Here is a 16,066-nt window from a genome sequence, read left to right on the forward strand (position 1 = left end):
TGCATTAAATATTTACTTACGCATCAACTCCCTGAAAATCTAATTTTCTAACCAAACTTATGTAATGCACTTTTGAAGAATAGTTAGAAAACAAAGGAGATTTAGTGGGAAAGTGGTTATGTCTTTAAATATTTTAAAAAGTACAAAAAGGAGAATAAATTATTTTGTGTGGATGGAGTAGATAAATCTAGGATGGAAGGATAGAAGTTGCAAGGAGGTATAATTTCAGTGTATAGGGAGACTTTTTCTTGAAAATTAATATAAGCCCTAACCGGTTTGGCTCAGTGGATAGAGCATCAGCCTGCGGACTGAAGGGTCCCAGGTTCAATTCCGGTCAAGGGCATGTACCTTGGTTGCGGGCACATCCCCAGTAGGAGGTGTGCAGGAGGCAGCTGATCAATGTTTCTCTCTCATCGATGTTTCTAACTCTCTATCCCTCTCTCTTCCTCTCTGTAAAAAAAATCAATAAAATATATTTTTTAAAAAATTAAAATAAGATAGAACGTCCTGAGCAGAAATGGGCTCCTCAGAAACCAGTATGTATTTTGCAGTCACGGTATCCTGACAGAGAAGTCCAAACTCTATGCCATGAGTGCTAAACTGGGTTTCCAACCTACTTTTTTAAAAAAAATTCTCACCCAAGGATATTTGTTGATTTTAGAGATTGAGGGAGAGTGAGAAAGAAAGAGAAACATAGAAGTGAGAGAGAAACATCGATCATTTGCCACCTGTATGTGCCCTGACCAGAGATCAAAACCGCAACCAGGGTATGTTCCTGACTGGGATTTGAACCCCCAACCTTTTGGTGTACAGCAGGGTGTTCCAGCCAACTGAGCCACCTAAGGAGGGCCAGATCACAAATCTTTTCATCTTTGTGGGCCTTACTGTCTCTGTCACAACTGCTTCACTGTAGTTGTAGGGTGAAAGCCAGCCTCCATAATCTATGACTGAATGGGCATGGCTGTGTGCCAATTAGACTTTATTAGCAAAAAGAAGCACTGGGCCAGATTTGGCCTGGGAATTAATGCTTGTCAGCCGTGTTACATCTTATTTTCTGAATTAGGTGGGAGCAGGACCTAGACATCAGCCAACTCCGGTCCATACTTAAATTTCATTGTTAGGAGATTCTTTGCTCCTGGCATAGGTACCATTTGCCAGAAGATCCTTTCAGGTTCAGCTATCTACAACCACCTGTTATTCAGTTGTGCAGCTGACAATTATAATGGAAAGAGTCCCCTTAGATGAGGTTTAAGCTTCATTTGACCCCAAAGAATGGGGAATGTGATGAACATTTGTCAAAAAGGAAACCTGGGTACGAATTGTATGCCCCCAACAAACAGTTAATATACTCAATGGCTGGACACAGGAATGGCATGTTCATGGACCATGTTGACAGGACAAAACACTGAAACTGTTGGCAGAAAGCTAAAGTCAATAGCGAAGGCAAGCGAACACGGCCTGCAGAGCCCGGCAGGGAGGCTGCAGACGGGTGGCCCTTTGTCACAGGCGGGAGACCCTCAGCCCAGAAGCTCGGAAGCAGCTATGCCTTCAGGTAGAGAATTTCTATTATCCCCATTGCTTCTAAATAAAGCAGGTTTTAAAAAAAATTAAGTCTAGTTTTTATGTTATGAAGAAGCCACTAGTTTGATTTAATTGCCTGCCTATTTAGAAAATGTTGGAGAAACTGGTGCTCTTATACGTGTAAATATTTAAGTGTTAGCTATTTTAAACTCAAAACAATATTGGCTGATTTAAAAATTAATAAATGTGCTTGAATACTTTGAGAGCTTTCCTTGGGGAATCTGGAAAGATATTATTGCCATTATCCTATATAATAAAGAGGGAATATGCAAATTGACCATCACTCCACCACAAAGATGGAAGCACCCATAGTTACAAGATGGTGGCGCTCAGTCCTCTCATCCCCGCTGGAGTCCCCTAGTCCTGGGGGGGCGGGGCGGCCGCTGAGAGTGGGCAGCGTGAGCGGCCTGGTGAAATGCTTGCTTCATCGCCATGGTGATGAAGCAAGTGTTCCACCCTGGCCACGGAGGGCCTCCGGGCAACAGGCACGAAGTGGTGGGAGGGGGGAATGCTTGCATCATTGCCCCAGCAATGAGGCAAGTGTTCTGCACCTGGCCATGCAGGGAGGGCCTCTGAAGTGGTGGGAGGGGGGAATGCTTTCATCGTTGCCCCAGCAATGAGGCAAGTGTTCTGCACCTGGCCGTGCAGGGAGGGCCTCTGGCCAGGCCGGGCACAGAACGCTTGTGTCGTCGCCCCAGTGACAAGGCAATCATTCCATGCCCGGCTGCAGAGGGCCTCTCGCCAGGGAGGGCAGTTGGGGGCCATGAGGCTGGCTGTGGAGGGCAGTTGGGGGCCATCAGGCCAGCCGGTGCAGGCAATTGTGGAACATGAGGACAGTCGGGGAGGGCAGTTGGGGGCCATGAGGCCAGAAGGGGAGGGCAGTTGGGGGAATCAGGCCAGTGCGAGGGGGGGAAGTTGGAGGGAAGCAGGCCAGCAGGGGGGGGCAGTTGGGGGCGAGCAAGCCAGCAGGCAGAGTGGTTAGGGGCTATCGGACAGGCAGGCAGGTGAGCAGTTAGGAACCAGCGGTCCCACATTGCGAGAGGGATATCTGACTGCTGGTTTAGGCCCGATCCCACAGGGACGTCCCTCAGCAGTCGAACATCCAAAAGGGGTCTCAGATTGGAGAGGGTGCATGCCGGGCTGAGGGACAACCCCTCCACCCCCGCATGAATTTCATGCACTGGGCCACTAGTTTACAATAATTTTCTTTCTGCTCAAATCAAGAGGATTCACAACTGTTTTGTTCCCTTCTACCAATTCCCTTTCCATAATTACAAATAACACAGGTGACCAATGAGCAGTGAACACAATTATTCCTCTGGATGTCTCAATTTGCATTTTGTGTCAAGTCCCAGGGCACAGAATGTGTAGAAAACCCGTGTTCTCTATGCTGGTAATTGTGTGCTGTGATTCACCATCCACACGTTGACAAGAAACTCTAAGTCACCTTAAATTAAGGCTCATGTTAAATAGTCCGCACCCAGCAGAGTCACAGATGTGTCGCTTTCTCTTTTAGGATGGTTCCCTTCAGCCAAGCAGCTTATTTCATTTGCCTGTTTGCTACAGTCTCCTGTGGTGAGTGGATTACCTACAAGACGTCCAGTTTAGGGTGTGGGAGGGAAGTTAGGAAGGACCAGGCACCACTGGAAAAAGCTACTGAACATAGAGCTTTGGGGAAGGAGCCAGGCCCTAGTAAGTCAGGACAAGTCCTTTTAATGCTCAGCATTTCCCAGGCACCTCAGGGCGAGGAGCCCAGGAGTGAGAGTGCCTCTGGGTATGTGTTGGCAGAAACTTCTGCTTGGTTCTCTCCAAAGTTAATGTATTGCTAGCTGCCTTACCCTGGGCCGAGTCACCTGGCAGTTGACAAGGGCTCAGGCCCAGAATGGGGGCTCTCAGGCTAACACCACTCATTGTTTGCACCTTTTCTGAGCATTGAGATGGGGAAGGTGGCAGCTTAGTAATTATGAATCAGCCAAAACCACCAGTCACCTAAGAAGCAGGCCACTCCTGTATTCTTGGCACTTGTATTCCCAGAAGTTCCCACCTAAAGAAATCTCTGCTTTTCCTAAATATAAACCTTACCCAAAGGCAAGTCATCTTAGCCACACCTCTGAGAGGGAGAGAAGCAATTTTGTTAGGTTGGGTTGTCAGAATAGAGCCCAGGGCTAGAATCCTCAGAGGGGTTGGACAGTGCAGAGGAAATTTAAGCCTGAGTGTTAATGAAATGCATGTGTCTAAGCTGAAAGACAATACAAAAATAGACATGATTAACATTGAAGCGTGACTGCTGCCCTGAGCCATGGACAAGGTTGTTCGGGAATATCCTGTGGTTAAGGGACAGTTGACCAGCCAGAGGGAATGCACTACTGGAGTTGTAAAAGCTTATTAAGCCGACTTTGAAGTGGGTCTTTCAAGGTAAACCCAAGAGTGTAAGAGTAAAGATAACAATAATAATATGTGGGATGCAGGGTTCTTTAGAACTAGGGACGATTCCAAACAGCAAATACCTCCAAATGTATTTTCAGCTTGGCATATACAGGCATTTGCTTAAATTATCTAAAAACAGAGCTTGGAGAAACTGAGCCAACACTGCCTTGCACTCATTCCTAAAGTAATAAATGCCCAATAGCGGATAATTTGTTTGATTAAACTGAGATGAGGAAGAACATTTAATGTTGGACAATAAAAGGGAACAAGATGGGAAATCAGAAGGGATGGGTTTATGTCCCCGGACACTCATTAGCCCTGTGGATCATGGATAAGTCGGAACTGCCCTGAAACCCAGTTACTTAACTGCTTTCTTAAAAAATGAAAAAGTCAGATGCAACTGAGTAAGCCTGTCTCTAGCTTCCCTTATAGAACTATTGTGAGAATCTAGGGGGATGTTTGTTAAGAAAGTGTTTTGAAAAGAAACCATACATCATTATTTTTAAGACATGATATTTTCATAGCATGTCAGGCAACAGGGAGAAGCCAAGCTAGGATTGAGTTTTCTTAGCAATAATTTATGTGCAAATTATTATATGGTTTAATAAAAACCCACCCCAGTGCTTTTTCATATAGAAGTACCCATAAAATGCCTTTGCATCATACCTTTTTCCAATAGTGGCCTTAGTATGTTATATTCTGCCTCTTTGCTTAAAGTCATGTTGCACAGATCTTTGGGTATTCCATCAAGGAATTAAGAAGGATCAGAACAATGATACATTTCCATTAAAAACACTAGAGACCCAGTGCATGAAATTTGTGCACTGGGGTGTGGGGTGGTGGTGGCCCTCAGCCCACCCTGCACCCTCACCAATCTGGGACACCTTGGGGGATGTCCAACTGCCACATGATCGCTGTCCACAGGGATTGGACCTAAACCAGCAGTTGGACATCCCTTTCTCAATTCAGAACTACTGGCTCCTAACCCCTCCCCTGCTGGACTAATTGATACCTAACTGCTTCCCTGCTGGCCCAATGGTCCACAACTGCCCTCCCCTGCCAGCCCAATCAACCCCAACTGACCTCCCCTGCCAGCCTGATCTCCCCCAATTGCCCTCCCTTGCTGGCACAGTTGCCCCCAACTGTCCTCCCCTGAAGGCCTGGTCTCCCCCAACTGTCCTCTGGTGCTGGCCTGATGGCCCCAAACTGCCCTCACTTTCTGGCCTGGCCCCAACAACTACCCTCCCCTAATGGCCTGGTTGCCCTCAACTACCCTCCCCTGCCGGCCATCTTGTGGTGGCCATCTTTTGGTGACCATTTTGTGGTGGCCATCTTGTAACAACATGGGGTCAGCCATCTTGTGACAACATGGGGGCAGCCATCTTGTGGCGGCCATCTTGTGACAATCTGCTCTCTGTCTCTCTGAGTTAAGGATTTTTACATTCCACATATACATGAGATCACACAGTATCTGTCTTTCTCTGTATGATTTATTGCACTTAGAGTGATGCCCTCAAGTTTCATCCATGTTCTTGCAAATGGCAGGATGCCCTTCTTTTTTCAGGCTGAATAATTTGTTGTATACACCACATGTCCTTTACCCACTCACCTGTGGATGGACACTTAGTTTGTTGCCATGTCTTGGCTATTGAAAATAATGCTGCCTTGAACACAGGTGTAGATGTCTCTGAGAGATGGTGATTTTGTTTCCTTCTGACATATACCCAGAAGAGGGATTGTTGGATCATACAGTTCCATTTTTATTTTCTAGTGGAACCTCAGAGTGTTTTTCCTAGTGGCTGCACCAGTTTACGTTAAGAATTTTCATTCTTGAAGGCTCAGTATTGTGTCTGATTATAAGAGCTAGAGTTTTGTGCATGTCTTGCACCACTCATAATAAAATTTCCATATTTACACAAAATAAGACTGCTTTAAATAATAATTTTAGGTTTACTTTGTTTATGTTCAGATTTAAAGAGTTGATTTAAATGTTCATACTTCCCAAAATAAAAGAGATTTTGAGTGGAACTGAAGTCACCCCTCATTTGCCCTCTTAGAGGGGCTTGTGTGTGTGTTTGTGTGTGTGGTGTGTAACTCTCCCTTCTCACCTTTAGCATGTATATCCAAAGGAATGGCCTTAATGCAAAGTTCATCATTCTGACTGATCTGCTTTAAGACTTCAGTCTTATTTTCACATTTATTGTATTTCCTCCTTCTGAAGTTATACATTGGTTACTTCATAAGTGAGAACCAAAATATCCTACAAAAGGCAAATATTCCTTTGGTAACAAATGAAGAATACCAAAAAAGATATAGAGATTACAAAATGACCAAACATATGATCTGTGCTGGCTATAAAGAAGGGGGAAAAGATGCTTGTAAGGTAATGCTTTCAGTTATAATAATCATGCAAACTTGAGCAAATCCATTTCAAAATATATTTTCTAATAGAATATTTCATTATAGTTTTTTAAATCAGTTAAATGATGTTATAATTTCATACATAACTTCTAAAATTGAATATATATATATATATATATATATATATATATATATATATGCACATATATACATACATATCTACACTAATAACCGTACCTCTGGTATGCCCACAAGCCATGCTCACCAGCCAATCAGGAGCGATTATGCAAATTAACCCAACCTAGATGGCAGCGGCCATGGAGCTGTAGCAAGCAGGAGGCTTGGGTTGCCCCTGCGATGGAGGAAGCCAAGCTTCCTGCCCGCCCTGGCCGGCCCTGGCCTCTGCTCAAGGCTACAAAGTTTCAATTATAGAAGATAAATAAATCCCAACAAAGATGGCAGCGGCCACAGAGCTGGAGTGAGCAGGAGGCTTGGGTTGCCCCTGGGGATGGAGAAAGCCAAGCTTCCCGCCTGCCCTGGCTGGCCCTGGCCTCGCTCAAGGCTACAAAGTTTCAATTATAGAAGATAAATAAATCCCAGATATTTGCTTCCAGCCAGCCCTGGCCTCCGCTAAAGGAGGTGCGGAAAAAAAAAAAAGAAAAAAAGGAGGGGCTGGGAACTTGGGTCGCTGGGGGTTGATCAGGCCATGATGGGATGGCAGTGTGGGTGATCAGGCTAGTGGGGGGTAGGGCCATTGGGGGTAAGCAGACCATCAGGGGGGCCAGTTGGGGGTGAGCAGGTTGTCAGTGGGGGTCAGTTGGATGTGATCAGGACAGCGGGGGGAGGCAATTTGGAGTGAGAAGGCCAGCAGGGGGACAGCTGGGGGTGAGCAGGCCAGTGGGGAGGGAAGGTGAGGGCGAGCAGGCCAGCAGGGGGGGCATTTGGGGGTGAGCAGGCTAGCAGCAGGGGGCAATTGGGGGCCTGCAGGCCAGCAGGCAGAGTGGTTACGGGCAATCAGGCAGGCAGGCAGGCAGGTGAGTGGCTGGAGCCAGCAGTACTGGATTGTGAGAGGGATGTCCGACTGCCGGTTTAGGCCTGATCCCTGTAAACCGGCAGTAGGACATCCTTCGAGGGGTCCCAGATTAGAGAGGGTGCAGGCCGGGCTGAGGAACAACCCCCAGGGCATGAATTTTGTGCACAGGGACACTAGTATATATATAATTTATATAACATAGGTCACAATCTGTGCAGGAACATGCTATTTTAAAAGTAGGACAATTGTATGTATAATAATTGTACTAAAATGTAAGAATATTAAGCTTATTGAAAGAAACCAAGATGGAAGCATAGGTAAACACCTAAACTGCTGCCTTACACAACAATTTCAAAACTACAACTAAAAGACAAAACGGACATCATCCAGAACCACAGGAAGGCTGGCTGAGTGGAAATTCTACAACTAGAAGGAAAGAGAAAAGCACACTGAGACTCAGAGGAGCTGCAGGAGGCAGAGGTACAGAGACGCACATGAGCGGAGAGGACTGGCAACTGAGTGCGCAGCTGGCTTTCTCAAGCGGGAGGGAGACAAAAGCTCCCGACTGTGCTGAACTCCAGTTCCAGGTGAGACTCTGGGGACCCAGACTCATACGGGGTGAAACTGGACTGTCAGGAAAGAGAAAAGCACACTGAGACTAAGAGGAACTGCGGAAGGCAGAGGTACTGAGTCGTGCACATGGAGAGGGCGGGCAACTGAGTACACGGCTGGCTTTCTCAAGTGGGAGGGAGACAAAAGCTCCCGACTGCAGTAAACTCCAGTTCCGGGAAAGATTCTGGGGACCCAGACTCATTCGGGGAGAAACTGGACTGTCTGGCAGCAGGCGGAACTCAAGGGCAGCTTTCTCTCAGAGGTGCTTGCAGCGATTACCATGGGACACTGAGACACAGGGACCTATTAGGGCAGGGCTGAAGGAAAACCAATGCTGTCTACTTCGCCCTGAGACTCCGCTGCATTCAAGCTGAGCACAGAGGCTTTTGCAAGTCTTTTCCTATAAGGGTATCTCTCGCACAGAAGTTCTCCCAGCGTAGAAACAGCTGATCCTAACAGCCAATTGGCGTGGAGGTCAATTCCTCCCAGTGATACCAATGACAATCAAGGCTTAGCTACAACAAGACTGTGCACACAGCCCACAAAGGGGTGCACCAAGAATGTCTACCTCAGGTGACTGGGGAGGCTGAGCCACTGGGCCTTATAGGACACCTAGCACACAAAGCCACTCTATCAACTCAGGGAAGCAGCCACAATGCGGAGACAAAGAGGCAGGTCACAAATGAAAGAAATGGAGGAAAGCAAACAACTGGATATAGAGTTCAAAACCACGGTTATAAGGTTTTTTTCAAGAATTTTCTAGAAAAGGCCGATAAATTTAGCAAGACCCTCGAGGATATGAAAAAGGACCAACTAGAAATTAAGCATACACCGACTGAAATAAAAAAATATTATATAGAGATCTAACAGCAGACTAGAGGATCGCAAGAATCAAGTCAAAGATTTGAAATACAAAGAAGCAAAAAAACACTCAACTGGAAAAGCAAAAAGCAAAAAGAATCCAAAAGTATGAAGATAGTGTAAGGAGCCTCTGGGACAACTTCAAGCGTACCAACATCAGAATTATGGGGGTGCCGGAAGAAGAGAGAGAGCAAGATACTGAAAACCTATTTGAAGAAATAATCAGCGAAAACTTCCCCCATCTGGTGAAAGAAATAGATTTATAAGTCCAGGAAGCGCAGAGAACCCCAAACAAAAGGAATCAAAAGAGGACCACACCAAGACACATCATAATTAAAATTCCAAGAGCAAAAGACAAAGAGAGAATATTAAAAGCAGCAAGAGAAAAACACTTAGTTACCTACAAGGGAGCACCCCTACGATTATCAGCTGATTTCTCAACAGAAACTATGCAGGCCAGACGGAAATGGCAAGAAATATTCAAAGTGATGAATAGCAAGAACCTACAACCAAGATTACTCTACCCAGCAAATCTATCATTCAGAATTGAAGGTCAGATAAAGAGCTTCACAGATAAGAAAAAGCTAAAGGAGTTCATCACCACCAGACCAGTATTATATGAAATGCTGAAAGGTATTCTTTTAGAAGAGGAAGAAGCCTAACTGGTTTGGCTCAGTGGATAGAGCGTCGGCCTGTGGACTGAAAGGTCCCGGGTTCGATTCCAGTCAAGGGCATGTACCTGAGTTGCGGGCACATCCCCATTAGGTGTGCAGGAGGCAGCTGATCGATGTTTCTAACTCTTTATCCCTTCTCCCTTCCTCTCTATAAAAAATCAATAAAATATATTTTTTTAAAAAAAGAAGAGGAAGAAGAAGAAAAAGGTAAAGATAAAAATTATGAACAACAAATACATATCTATCAACAAGTGAATCTAAAAATCAAGTGAATATAAAAATCTAATGAACAGAATAAACTGGTGAATATAATAGAATCAGGGGCATAGAAAGGGAGTGGACTGACAATTCTCGGGGGGAAAGGGGTGTGGGGGGTGAGGGAAGAGATTGGACAAAAATCGTACACCTATAGATGAGGACAGTGGCGGAGGCAGGGGGGGTAAAGGCTGAGGGTGGGGTGGGAACCAGGTGGAGGGGAGCTATGGGGGGAAAAAAGAGGAACAATTGTAATAATCTGAACAATAAAGATTTATTAAATTTAAAAAAAGAATATTAAGCTTATTTTTAAAAATCTTTTTATTGCTTTCAGAAAGAGGAAGGGAGAGGGAGAGAGGGATAGAAACATCAATGATGAGAGACAATCATTGACTGGCTGAATATTAGGCTTATTTGACAGTGGAATGAAGATGTCAACTGTCTTACAGCTCCGCAGGGCAGAGAGATTTACAGACCCTGTCCCTGCCTATGACATCATAGTCCAACATTTGTTTGACTTGCTGTTTTTAGTTATTAGGATCCTCATAGAGGACATAACCTGATCTTTCCCTTCCTCTCTCATCTTGATTCTAATAGCATCTATAACTGGATTAAAGATCTTTTCTTTCAGGAGGCCATCCAGGCTTTCAGTTCGCAAAAAATCTCCCTACACACCCTTATCCTCCTCCTCTATCTTTCCAGGCTGACTAAGAGTCATTTTTCCCCACAGGTCAGACCTCAGCCTTCGAAAGGGAGGACTGCTACAGCAGTAGTCTGTAGTTTTCTCTGAAACTCCCACTATTTCTATTTCTCCCCTCTGTAGGAATTGTCTTCCTCTGACTCAATAGGGAAGGGAGACAAGCAACTGGACTGGGGGATGGGACGGGGTGGGGAGGGGGTAGTCGGAGAAATCAAGAGTGGTAAAGGATGAGGATTTAAGATCCTCTAAGAGTTTAGGGGCTTAGAGTAAAAATCTATGAGGGAAGAAAATGGTTACAGAAAGAAAAAGTATCCTTAAATGTAAAAGCCTAAATATACAGGATCTCAGACCATTTGCCTTGTTTCAGGACAGAGTAAATGGTTAATGCAGAAACGGGGGGGGGGGGGGGGGGGGTGTCAGCAGTTTATTATGAAGCTGGGAGAGATAGGTTTTTGTTTATTTTTACTGGCTGCAGACCGCTCTGCTGGCGTAGGGGTATGGTCCAGGTGTCTTATCAGAACTTCACTAGATTCAAGGTTGCAAGTTTTCTACAAGCATAATTAATCTAGCTGCCCTGGTGATTTAAAACTGGTTGCTAGGCAGACTCAGCCCCCAAGAGCCAGGTGAAAGAAGGGGGTGAGGGGGGGCTGGATGCCCGAGCTGCCTGCAGTGGCCCTGGAAGAAGCAGCAGCAGCGAGAAAAGCAGGGGACAGCAGACATTTACCTGACACTAGAGCTACCCTGCTGCTGCCCAGTGAGTAATGAGTGTTTTACAACAAGCAACACAAGACTTAGGCCTTTGGCTTGCTGGTTGCAGCAATTAAACCAGAAGCCAGTGACTGCTACTAGCATCCTACAGCCCCAGGAATAGAGCATCAGGCCCGGGATCTGTAAAAGCAGCAGATAGAGCTAGTGAAAGCTCCCTGTTTGCAAATTTACTGAAAGGGTTCAGTACCTGTTGCTGCTGGAAGAGGAGGGGCTGAGATCTCCTTCCAGTGCACTCCCTTGGGAGAGGCCAGGTCGCTGCTCTGCCACAAAGGGGACTGGCGGGAAGACAAGGGGCCGAATACCCAAGCCACTGCCACAGAAGCGCTTTGCAATATGCAAAGCTGTTTCTAACTGCAACGCTGGCTGTTTTGGACTGGCAGCTTAAAGTCAAAGAGCAAAGGAAAGGCACTCTCCCTGGACCGGGGAGCCTTCAGGACTTTGGGATTTTCCAAGAGAGGAGGAGTCTGACTGAGGGATGGCAGAGACCCTGTTGAGTTGGAAGGACCTAAGGCCACATGTTAAACTTATAAATTACGGCTTTCTAGGCAGATGTCCAAGCCCAGTTATGTAGGGGTTAAGCTGCCTGTTTACAGCAAAACTACTTTCTCCCGTGCCAGAATAAATTTTAGGGAAATTAGATAGTCTGTGTTTGTGGCTAGAAAGAAGAACTGGCCACCATGCACAGCCCTGACAGTGGCCTGCAGAAAACTGTATAATAGACTTAGATAATGTCTGCATCATCATGGACATAACTCCAGAAAGACAAGGACAATTTTGCTTTATGTGGGAAGGTCAAGAATAGATCTTAGTCACCTCCCTAAGATATTTGTATAGCCCTGCCATGTGTCATATATGGTAGCAGAAGATTTGGCTACCTAAGGTGGCCACAGTGCCAATATTGTACTACCTAAGGTGGCTACAGTGCCAATATTGTGTTCATAATATTGCATTAACCTTACAGATTTGAATGCAGTTGCCAAAAGGGCAGGTGCCCAAATGGGCAAGGAAAATACCCATCTGGTTTTGGTCTCTATTAAAAGACAGTTGGCAGCCTGTATACTGTCTTGCAGGCCTGTGTGACCATGCCCATGTCAGGCATGGCACAAACCTCAACTTTAGGAAACCGGGGAAGGCCTGTTTGGAACAGAGGGAAGTGGTGAGTACCAGCCCTTTGTTACAGAAATTACAGACCCCGTGAGGTCCTGTGACATGTGAGATCCTATAAAGCAATAAAACTCCCTTAGTCCTTTCTCAGAGGGCATGTCACCCCTCCCAGAGACCATATAAAATTTTAAGGACAAGTCAAGTAGGGGGAACGCTACTACAAGGACAGCTATAATTGTCTACTTGAATATAGACACATTTTGAATTTCTCCTTGTCATTTGAAGACAGTTATATTACTCTGAAGAATCCATAGAAAGGACTGACAAGGAAAATCAGAAGATCTTAAAGCAGGTCAGTATATTTTTCTCCTTATACAATTCCTCCGAAATTTGGCAATACTTAATAAATAAATCATGGCAGTACATTTCTTTGCATAAATTCAGTAAGACCGGTTTCCAATAGTGGCTTTATTAACCAGAAACTTTGACTGGAGGATGATGTTTTAAAGAGCCCTGCCTGAACTCTGAAGACTTGAAGCCAATAAGAGTGCCATGGAGAAAGTCTGGTATCCTGCTTGGTAGCCCTGAAAATAGCTGGTGGTGGAGCATCAGACCCATACCCTACCATCACTGGTGGTTGGTCAGAGTAGAAGGGGAGCAATAAGGGCCCCTCTGTGTCCCTGCAGGACCCCCACGCACTCTGAGCCACGACGAGTAGGAGGGCTGAGATGGGCCTTGAAGCCTAGGGCATGGGCCCGGGTAGAGCCACTACAGGTGAGGATTCACCTAACTCAGCAGATACTACAGGCAGGCTTGATGGCAGCTGGATGACTTGGCTTCCTGGCCCTACGGGGCATATTAAGATTCAATCATGAAATTCCAGCAAAGGTAGTCAGTTACCATTCTTGTTATGTTTATGCAAACAATCAGGCCAAATGAAATACAATAGACAAATTAGTATTGATTTGGCTCGTTTGATAAACATGGGGGTAATTTTGAGGAGAAAAATTCTATTTTCAATAGAAGTTATTAAAACTGAAAGGTTTTCTTTCCCTTCCACCAGACCATTTATTATAGTTTGTCTCCGCCAGGTCACAAGCCCACCTCCTTCTGTGCCCAGGCCTCACTGTCCCTCTGACAGACAGCAAGGATCTCTTGGCTCTGAGAGAAAACTCCGCCCCTCCTCAGCACGAAGCAGCTACAGAAGAAATTCAATGTCCATTTTCCTTAAAAGAATTCAGAGCCAGGATCCTTGAGGTAATATATTAGGCAGTTAGACAGATATGAGCAGAACAAGGACGATGGACCAACTAGCACTACCAGATGTAATTAAATCTTTCCATATCTATGTGAGACAAGGGGACTCCCCAGAAGCAAGAGGGAACGAGGCTGTAGATGAAGCAGCCCGGGAGGCTGCCCTAAAACCAGTGGGGCCTCTACAGATTCTAGTGACTCTTCCAGACCCTGATCTACCCAATCTAGAAAAGCTGAAATCCATAACCAGTCTTTATTCAAGTTCTTACAGGCTTTACAGTCTACCCAGAAAGCAGTCCAGAAGCATGTATACCAACTTCTGATCCGGTCTATCCTTCCACCCTGGTGACTCTGTTTGGGTAAAGAAATTTGCCACACAAGGACTGACTCCTACCTGGAAAGGACCACCCCCACAGCAGTCAAGGTCGATGGGATCTGGCTAAAGACAGCCCAGGCAAAAGACACCTGGCTAAAGACAGCCCAGGCAAAATAGAGAGTCCAGGACTTTTCGGACCATCTAAAGATTAGTCCTGGTCCTCATTCCGGGCCCTTATCTTATAAACAGGCCCACTGACTTTATTCAGCGGAGAATTAATTCTATCAAGCTTATAGTCCTCATAGGTCAATATAACTCCCTCACCAACAATGACCCAAAAGAGTCAATGATTTGACTCATGTACATAAAACCAGTGGGGAATGTTAGAGAGTGGGAATTTTTGAGCATGCTTCCTCCTAGTTGACTTGGCCATAAATCCCAGCTACAACTAACAAAATAGCCTTACAGGATAAATTATTGTCAGTTTTCTTGAGAACAGGAGGCCAGTAAGCCTTACAAGATAGATCACTGTCAACTTTCCTGATATTGGGATGCAGTTACTTACTCCACCAGGGGCCAGGACCCTGTAAATTACATGCTGATATTACTTAAGACTGCTTTGTTTTAAATTGTTTGCTCTGCAAAAACTCTGTAGTGAATGGGTTTAAATACTGTCGGACACAAAGGGTCAGGGCTGCTCTCTGGACTTGCTGTGTGGAGAGAGAGCAGTCAGGCGGCCGGTTATTAAAGGCTCCCTAAATTTTAATTTGGTCTGGACTCCAGTGGTCATTTACTCGCGTTTGCTCCACAACACTGGGAGTCAATGTGAATTCAAGCTGGCTCCATGCTACTTGGGAACATCGTCTTGTCCTGGTCACCCTGAGCCACCCTGTGCTCCAAGCAGGGGCCCCGCACATTTTCTTGAACCCATCACACCCTTCTCTGCTTTGGAGCACTTCCTTCTCCTGTTGGCTGCTGCCTGAATCACTCCACCCGCCCCCTTCTACTCTTCTTGAGGGGAGTAGTTACATATTCCCTGTTTTGTCCACAGAGATGAGCAGTCAGATACAGACAAATCCCATAGTTTCATAGCTGTGATAACCTTTTAGAGAGAGGAGGTCTACTTAACGATATTAAAGAAAATATGTTGTAAAGTCTTAAACAGATGAAATAATATCAAAGTGAATAACATAAAGAATGTAAGTTCTCCGTGGACATCCCATAAGGTTGACCAGTGTTTTTCCTTCCAGACATTAGCCTAGCTGCAGAGAACTAAACTTTTTTCCTCCCCAAAGTTGGCATTACATTATGTACTCTGTTCAGCAGCTTTAAGGTTCATCTTTCACTTACTAGTTCCTGAACCTTTTTCCATGTCAGTGCAGATAGATGACTTTAAAAAAAAAATCAGTTGGAGAAAAGCCTGAAGCATGCTTTTCTCTGCCCTGAAGAGGCCCTGCCGCCTGTACAGGAGCTGCAAGGAAAACGGAGGGGATTGAGCAAAGTAGGGATCCAGGGCGTTTCTCAACTTATGTCATCTCCCTGGGCGCCTTCCCTGTCACTATGGACCTGCTCCTAGGAGAGGACACTCCTAGCCCAGCGCCTTTGTAGGAAGGATCGCCTGCAGAAAAGAGGACCAGAGTCAGGATTGGGGTCCCGCTACCTGAAGAAGGAAAATTCGTAGTCAGTGAACACAGCCATCGGGCAGGATTGGGGCACCCTTCTCACCATCATTCCCCTTTCCTTCTTTCCTTCCTTCCTTCCTTCCTTCCTTCCTTCCTTCCTTCCTTCCTTCCTTCCATAGGCTCAGTGGTTTGTCTTTGAGAGTTACTTCATAATTACTGTTCCTTTATCCAACCCCCGCTCTGCCAGCATCTCTTATCTCTACCTCTTCCCTTCATTCTCCTACCAGCCCTGATGTTCTCTTGGTCCCAAGGATAATTTGGAAACCATTGGGATCACAACAACATTATTCCGCTCTCCCGTGACCTGACGAATTTCACCTACTCCCTCAGGTTGGAGTCCCAGGTCAAAGTAGGGAGCTGTTCCCAATGTCCCAGAAGCTCAGCCAGGATGCAACCCACCTCCGCTCCCAGCCAGTCCCTGGAGAGCACAAGACACTC

At 45.7% G+C, this 16,066-nt stretch overlaps 1 protein-coding gene; it reads left to right on the forward strand.

Annotated features, from left to right (window-relative positions):
- Positions 1-16,066, forward strand: part of LOC307104099 (cytochrome P450 4V2-like) — a gene marked incomplete at its 3' end in the record, with an annotated part of 68,372 nt that overhangs the window by 27,317 nt on the left and 24,989 nt on the right.

The sequence above is a fragment of the Cnephaeus nilssonii genome (assembly GCF_951640355.1).
Source record: "Cnephaeus nilssonii genome assembly, chromosome: 8".
In the NCBI taxonomy this organism is placed as follows: domain Eukaryota; kingdom Metazoa; phylum Chordata; class Mammalia; order Chiroptera; family Vespertilionidae; genus Cnephaeus; species Cnephaeus nilssonii.